At 34.8% G+C, this 9,190-nt stretch overlaps 1 long non-coding RNA gene across 1 annotated transcript in view; it reads right to left on the reverse strand.

The window, feature by feature from the left end:
- Nucleotides 1–4,764: 4,764 nt before the first annotated feature.
- Nucleotides 4,765–9,190, reverse strand: part of LOC135100358 (uncharacterized) — a 13,096-nt gene continuing 8,670 nt past the window's right edge. The window contains exon 3 of the long non-coding RNA XR_010268637.1: nt 4,765–5,018. This is a non-coding gene — a long non-coding RNA (uncharacterized LOC135100358). The remainder of the gene's footprint in view (nt 5,019–9,190) is intronic.

Raw genomic sequence — 9,190 nt, forward strand, 5'->3', positions numbered from 1 at the left:
ACTAAACCAGTGCATAAGGGAACGAATATATCCAAAATTCATACCCTCTTCAGTAATAATTAAACCAAAAAAGTGAAAAATAAACCAAAACATATAAGAGTAAAGACTAAATAAAAAACAAGAGAAAAACACATAAGAATAAGTAAAAAGCAGCCAAAAAATTTAATAAAAGTCAATTCCTTAAAAGAACCATTTCAAACAAAAAACTCAAATATATGTAAACCAAAACGCAAAAACAATTACGTAAACCCAAAACATTATATGTACGTAAACCCAAGAAATTGTATATATGCAAATGGAAAAAAATACGCACATCCGCAAACCAAAAAAAAATATCCGTAAATCCTAAACCAAAAAAATCCGTAAAAGAAAAAAAATCCGTAAAAGCAAAATACGTAAAACCAAAAAAAAAAAATACGTAAACCAAAAAAATACGTAAAATAAAAAATATACGTAAAACCACAAAAAGGGGAACCAATATATCCAAAATTCATACCCTCTTCAGTAATAATTAAACCAAAAAATAGTGAAAAATAAACCAAAACATATAAGAGTGAAGACTAAATAAAAAACAAGAGAAAAACACAAGAATAAATAAAAAGCAACCAAAAAATTTAATAAGTCAATTCCTTAAAAGAACCATTTCAAACAAAAAACCAAAACGCAAAAACAATTACGTAAACCCAAAACATTATATGTACGTAAACCCAAGAAATTGTATATATGCAAATGGAAAAAAATACGCACATCCGCAAACCAAAAAAAAATATCCGTAAATCCTAAACCAAAAAAATCCATAAAAGAAAAAAATCTGTAAAAGCAAAATACGTAAAACCAAAAAAAAAATACGTAAACCAAAAAATACGTAAAATGAAAAATATACGTAAAACCCCAAAAAAATCCGTGGAAGTAAAAAAAATCGTAAAATCGTAAAACTAAAATAACCATAAAACCCAAAAAATATTCATAAAACCAAAAAAATATCCATAAAGATAAGAAAAAATATTCGTGAATCCAAAAAAATTGTAAAATCATAAAACTAAAACAAATAATCGTAACCAAAAAAAATATTCAAACCCAAAAAAATATCCGTAAAGATAAAAAAATATACGTGAATCCAAAAAAATTGTAAAATTGTAAAATTAAAATAATCGTAATAATAATAATAATAATAATAATAATAATAGTAATAATAATAATAATAATAATAATAGTAATAATAATAATAATAATAATAATAATAAAAATCGTAAAACTAAAAAATTCATAAAACCAAAAAAAATAAATAAATAAAACCAAAATATTCGTAAATCCCTAAAATACTTGTAAAATTATAAAACAACAAAAATATTCACAGAACCAAGAAAATATTCACAAAACCAAAAGAAATATTTAAAAAATGAGAAAATACATATACTTGTAAAAGCAAGCCACCAAAAAAAACAAAAAAAACATAGGACACCAAAAGTACAATAATGACACCAAAAGTACATTTGTAATACTAAAAATACACAGCTGATACCAAAAAATAAACAAACATTCATAAAACCAAACAAATACATACAAATAAAAAATAAAAACTTTGAAAGACCCCAGATAATAAAACTAGAATGGGTATTGATGCGGAGAAAAAAGTGTGAAATACTGGTAAAAACAGACAAAACCACACGCCACAAACACTGACCACAGCAACGAATGAATAAACATGAATATCAAGTTAACGTAAATATAACTAAATTTAGTACAAAAAGAGAAAATAATTACCGTAATGGAAGCTTCCTGACGGTCACTCCCACCACGGCCCCACGAGGGAACGACCGGGCCTGCCGCTGTCCACCCAGGTCCCCCGCCAGAACTAAAGAAAGGGGAAGGAACTGGGCACACAAGGTGCATTAGACATGCATGGCCTAGCAGGTAAAATAGCTAAATATATAAAAATCCTAAGTCAGAATACAGATCGCTAGGACTTACAGATGTACACACATGGCATACACCTGTGCATCCTAGAAAGCTGCAAGAGCTGACAATACATAGCTAAATCCTGAGTTAAAAACTGTCACAACATGCAGATGTACACTCCAGGCATACACCTGCACATCACAACAGCTGCAAAAGCTAAATATATAATATCAATCCTAGACTGTATATATAACATTATATATTATGTATATTAAAAAAATATACATATATATAGGTATATATATACTGATATATTTATAAAACCTAAATATATCAATCAATCAATCCTAGAAAATGTATATATAACATATATATTACATATATTAAAAAAATATACATATATGTAGGTATATATATACTCTGATATATTTATAAAAGCTAAATATATCAATCCTAGACAATGTATATTTAACATATATTATGTATATTGAAAAAATATACATATATATAGGTATATAATATACACATAAATTATTTAATCATCTAATGCAAAGTCTATATATATATAAACATGATATATATATATACACAAGTTATATAATCCCACTAAAGCAAAAATGTATACATATATAAGTATTATAAATAATACATATATATACATACACATACATTTATTAATAATTATCTAACCCCCCGCCGGCAGGGTTGCCAACCCGACCGGCCCGCTGCCGCTGGAACATCTTCTTTCTGGGAGAGAAAAGGAGAAAAAAGGGCGCACTCTAGGTGCATTATACATCCTGACATAAATGTAGCTAAGACATACATGAAATGAAATAAATATATATATATCAATAATCCTATCCTAAACCAAGCCGATCGGCTGACCAGGCCGACCGGCTTACCTGTTGCTGCTACTACTGCAATCGCGCCTTCGCTGCCATCGCGCCTTCCCTCTCCATCTCCCCTCGCGCCTGCCACACACTAGCTAGGAAAGAGAAGAAAGGCGCGCACAGCGGCGCTACATGCCTAACGGGTTAAGGTAGCTAAGACATAAATAAATAATTGATACACACATCAGATATACGTCTTAAGGACGTATATCAAAATATATGCATCAAAAAAAATATATGGATCACTATATATATGCATATATCCGGAAATATATACATATACATTACGCGATCCTACCAAAAAAAAAATCATACCTGCCAGTCGGATGGCTAGTCCGACTGGCATACCGGCGGCGACATCTTCTTCTTCTGCAACCAGGAACCCGGAACATCTTCTTTCTGGGAGAGAAAAGGGAAAAAAGTGCACCCGAAGGTGCATTATACATCCTAACAAGCATGTAGCTAAGACATATATATATATATATATAAAAAAAATATATATATCACACCTAAACTAAACCTGACCGGTCGAGTGGTCAACTCGACCGGTGTACCTTATACCTGTGGCTCCCGCGTTGCCGCAGCAAGTGGAAACAGACAGCAGACCACAGCCGTCCTCCCATGGCAGCCTGGAAGAAAAGGACCCGTTGAGAAAACATGGCTACGCTTGCATTGCCTATAAAGAAAAGGCTGCCATCAGTCTGAGTAACAGAAGACAACCTTGCCTATCCTGACCAGATGGCCTCACCGACAACACCACCATGCAAACAAAATGACCATCAAGGCAACAATTCACACCAAAAAAAAAACCCTGGCAACAATAACACTGCCAGAGGGAACCTCCCGCGTCAGAGGAAGCATTACAACAGTTAAAACACAAACATCACATTTATTTCATTGTCTGCTGTTTCTTCATAGATACATTTACATTAAAGAGACCTAGATGACTGAAGCAGAAGTCTTCACTCTTGGCTGAGGGTGAAATGTTCCTCTTCTCTCTTGTGGACACCTGTGGGAACCCTTACCAAACAAAACAAAGCAGTATTAAGCCAAACACCAAAAAAAAAATATATGTAGAAGTCTTCATTCTTGACTGAGGGTGAAATGTTCCTCTTCTCTCTTGCGGACACCTGTGAGAACCCTTACCAAACAAAACAAAGCAGTATTAAGCCAAACACCAAAAAAAAATATATGTAGAAGTCTTCATTCTTGACTGAGGGTGAAATGTTCCTCTTCTCTCTTGCGGACACCTGTGAGAACCCTTACCAAACAAAACAAAGCAGTATTAAGCCAAACACCAAAAAAAAATATGTAGAAGTCTTCATTCTTGACTGAGGGTGAAATGTTCCTCTTCTCTCTTGCAGACACCTGTGAGAACCCTTACCAAGCAAAACAAAGCAGTATTAAGCCACCCAAAAAAAAAATAAATAAATAAAAAAAAAAAAAAATAACAAAACTGCGAAATATAACATCAATAAACTTAATATATAAATAAAACATGTAATTTATCAATAAATTTGCAAAAAAAATTATTTTCCCTCCCACCAATAAAATAATTAAATAAATCAAATAAGCTGTAAAAGAAAAATAATAAATATTTATGTTAGTATATTTGTTATTATGTTAGTATATTTGTTAGAGCCAGTAGTAGAAAATTATTACCACCACCACCACCACCACCCTAACTACATTCATTGTTTCTATAATGCCCTGTATATTGATAAAGTACTACTACTACTACTACTATTACTACTACTACTACCACCACCACCACTATAGAATCTTCTGTGGTCTTGTATATTTCTTGCATTCCAAACACACTTCTGAAAAGAGAACACACACACACACACACACACACACACACACACACACACACACACACACACACACACACACACAAATAAAATAATAATATAATAAGAATATAATAATCTAGCACTCTTAATAATAATTATCTATCTATCTTAATCTCACTCTTAATCTCACTCTTACTAATAATTATCTATCTATCTCTGTATATATATATCTATCTAACATTCTTAATAATAATTATCTATCTTAATCTCACTCTTACTAATAAATATCTATCTCTGTATATATCTATCTCTTTATCTCTTTACTTTGCCGGTAACCAAGATTATTTGCAGCACATTCCAGGATGGTGTGGGCCTGTTTCTGCTCCGTCACCTTTCTTCACTGTTCCTCACCATCACCTTCCTTCCAAGGTATCTGCAAATAACCGGGAAAATTAGAAGAGTTGGTCATATTTCCTCCACCCACCCTGCCCTTCCTTATATATATATATATATATATATATATATATATATATATATATATATATATATATATATATATATATATATATATATATATATATATATATATATATATATATATATATATTTTATGTAGGAGTGACACTGGCCAAGGGTAACAAAAATCTAATAATATATATATATATATATATATATATATATATATATATATATATATATATATATATATATTTTATGTAGGAGTGACACTGGCCAAGGGTAACAAAAATCTAATAAAAAAAAAATGCCCACTGAAATGCCAGTCCCATAAAAGGGTCAAAGCAGTGGTCAAAAATTGGTGGATAAGTGTCTTAAAACCTCCCTCTTGAAGGAATTCAAGTTGTAGGAAGGTAGAAATACAGAAGCAGGCAGGGAGTTCCAGAGTTTACCAGAGAAAGGGATGAATGACTGAGAATACTGGTTAACTCTTGCATTAGAGAGGTGGACAGAATAAGGGTGAGAGAAAGAAGAAAGTCTTGTGCAGCGAGGCCGCGGAAGGAGGGGAGGCATGCAGTTAGCAAGATCAGAAGAGCAGTTAGCATGAAAATAGCGGTAGAAAACAGATAGATATGCAACATTGCGGCGGTGAGAGAGAGGCTGAAGACAGTCAGTTAGAGGAGAGGAGTTGATGAGACGAAAAGCTTTTGATTCCACCCTGTCTAGAAGAGCAGTATGAGTGGAACCCCCCCAGACATGTGAAGCATACTCCATATAAGGCCCTTGTACAGAGTTAGCAGCTGGGGGGGTGAGAAAAACTGGCAGAGACATCTCAGAACACCTAACTTCATAGAAGCAGTTTTAGCTAGAGATGAGATGTGAAGTTTCCAGTTCAGATTATAAGTAAAGGACAGAGCGAGGATGTTCAATGTAGAAGAGGGGGACAGTTGAGTGTCACTGAAGAGGGGATAGTTGTCTGGAAGGTTGTGTCGAGTTGATAGATGGAGGAATTGAGTTTTTGAGGCATTAAACAATACCAAGTTTGCTCTGTCCCAATCAGAAATTTTAGAAAGATCAGAAGTCAGGCGTTCTGTGGCTTCCATGCATGAAATGTTTACCTCCTGAAGGGTTGGACGTCTATGAAAAGACGTGGAAAAGTGCAGGGTGGTATCATCAGCGTAGGAGTGGATAGGACAAGAAGTTTGGTTTAGAAGATCATTAATGAATAATAAGAAGAGAGTGGGTGACAGGACAGAACCCTGAGGAACACCACTGTTAATAGATTTAGAAGAACAAGGACCGTCTACCACAGCAGCAATAGCACGGTCAGAAAGGAAACTTGAGATGAAGTTACAGACAGAAGGATAGAAACCGTAGGAGGGTAGTTTGGAAATCAAAGCTTTGTGCCAGACTCTATCAAAAGCTTTTGATATGTCCAAGGCAACAGCAAAATGGGTTCAATTTTAATAGTAATGTCGAGGCAATATATAAAAAAGTTAATTCTAGAATGCATTTCATGAGGAAACTTGAGAAAATTAAGATTAACACTAAAATTATGGAGTTATTCTATACAGCAGTAGTGCAGTCAGTCATTTCATTTTCCATCACATGTTGGTATGGTAATTGTAGCTCTGATTCTAAAAATAAACTAACCCGATTAATCAAAAAACTGCAAAATTAGGCGTAAAAAATATCAATTCATTGATGGATATATACAGAAAGTTCTCTCTACAAAGATGCGAAGTAATTATCAATGACGTAACACATCCACTGAACGGCCATTACCAAAAGTTACCCTAAGGGAAAAGGCTGAGATCATCAAAATGTAGAACAGCCAGATCGTGCAAGTCCTTTGTGCCGGCAAGTATCACAATTTTAAATAGTGGCCCTCTAAATATATCATAGCTAACTATACTAAGGCTTGGGAACCAGTTACCAGTTACCAGTTATCTTTTTATGTACCAGTTATCTTTTTATGTTTTAATCGTGTGAGTATGAATATTTTAGATTAATAAGACCTGTTAGTTTTAGACCTTGTATGAAAGATTCAATCTTTTATCAAAACACACAAGACAAATTTCATGTATGTTACGTGACCAATAAATAAATATTATTATTATTATTATTATTAAAAGTTTCAGCAAAATCTCTAAAAGAGGATGACCAAGACTCAGTAAGGAAAGCCAGAAGATCACCAGTAGAGCGGCCTTGACGGAACCCATACTGGCGATCAGATACAAGATTGTCAAGTGATACACCTTGTATCTGATCGCCAGTATGGGTTCCGTCAAGGCCGCTCTACTGGTGATCTGGCTTTCCTTACTGAGTCTTGGTCATCCTCTTTTAGAGTTTTTGGTGAAACTTTTAATAATAATAATAATAATAATATTTATTTATTGGTCACGTAACTTACATGAAATTTGTCTTGTGTGTTTTCATAAAAGATTGAATCATTCATATATATATATATATATATATATATATATATATATATATATATATATATATATATATATAAGCCTTCCATCAGCAGAATCTCATGCACTTTATATTTCTGCCCAGAACCATGCCAAGTCAGTTCTCCAACCAGCCAAAAACTCCTTCATTAACAGAAAGTGTCAAAATCTTTCAAGATCTAACTCCCCTCGTGACTTCTGGCATCTAGCCAAAAAATATCTCCAATAACTTTGCTTCTTTTTCTTCCCCTCCTTTATTTCAACCAGAAGGCACCAATGCCATCACATCTATTTCTAAGGCTTATGGACCTGATGGGGTCCCTCCTATTGTTCTCCGAAACTGTGCCTCCGTGCTTGCACATTGCCTAGTCAAACTCTTTCAGCTCTCTGTCAACATCTACCTTTCCTTCTTGCTGGAAGTTTGCCTACATTCAACCTGTTCCTAAAAAGGGTGACCGTTCTAATCCCTCAAACTACCGTCCTATTGCTTTAATTTCCTGCCTATCTAAAGTTTTTGAATCTATCCTCAACAGGAAGATTGTTAAACATCTATCACTTCACAACCTTCTATCTGATCGCCAGTATGGGTTCCGTCAAGGCCACTCTACTGGTGATCTTCTGGCTTTCCTTACTGAGTCTTGGTCATCCTCTTTTAGAGATTTGGGTGAAACTTTTGCTGTTGCCTTGGACATAACAAAAGCTTTTGATAGAGTCTGGCACAAAGCTTTGATTTCCAAACTACCCTCCTACGGTTTCTATCCTTCTCTCTGTAACTTCATCTCAAGTTTCCTTTCTGACCGTTCTATTGCTGCTGTGGTAGACGGTCACTGTTCTTCTAAATCTATTAACAGTGGTGTTCCTCAGGGTTCTGTCCTGTCACCCACTTTCTTCTTATTATTCATCAATGACCTTCTAAACCAAACTTCTTGTCCTATCCACTCCTATGTTGATGATACCACCCTGCACTTTTCCACGTCTTTTCATAGACGTCCAACCCTTCAGGAGGTAAACATTTCATGCATGGAAGCCACAGGATGCCTGACTTCTGATCTTTCTAAAATTTCTGATTGGGGCAGAGCAAACTTGGTATTGTTTAATGCCTCAAAAACTCAATTCTCCATCTATCAACTCAACACAACCTTCCAGACAACTATCCCCTCTTCTTCAATGACACTCAACTGTCCCCCTCTTCCACACTGAACATCCTCGGTCTGTCCTTTACTCATAATCTGAACTGGAAACTTCACATCTCATCTCTAGCTAAAACAGCTTCTATGAAGTTAAGCATTCTGAGATATCTCTGCCAGTTTTTTCTCACCACCCCCCCAGCTGCTAACTCTGTACAAGGGCCTTTTTTTTTTTTTATGTAGGAGTGACACTGGCAAAGGGCAACAAAAATCCAATAAAAAATATGCCCACTGAAATGTCAGTCCCATAAAAGGGTCAAAGCAGTGGTCAAAAATTGATGAATAAGTGTGTTGAAACCTCCCTCTTGAAGGAATTCAAGTCATAGGAAGGTGGAAATACAGAAGCAGGCAGGGAGTTCCAGAGTTTACCAGAGAAAGGGATGAATGATTGAGAATACTGGTTAACTCTTGCGTTAGAGAGGTGGACAGAATAGGGGTGAGAGAAAGAAGAAAGTCTTGTGCAGCGAGGCCGCGGAAAAAGGGGAGGCATGCAATTAGCAAGATCA

The sequence above is a fragment of the Scylla paramamosain genome, chromosome 5 (assembly GCF_035594125.1).
Source record: "Scylla paramamosain isolate STU-SP2022 chromosome 5, ASM3559412v1, whole genome shotgun sequence".
In the NCBI taxonomy this organism is placed as follows: Eukaryota; Metazoa; Arthropoda; class Malacostraca; order Decapoda; family Portunidae; genus Scylla; species Scylla paramamosain.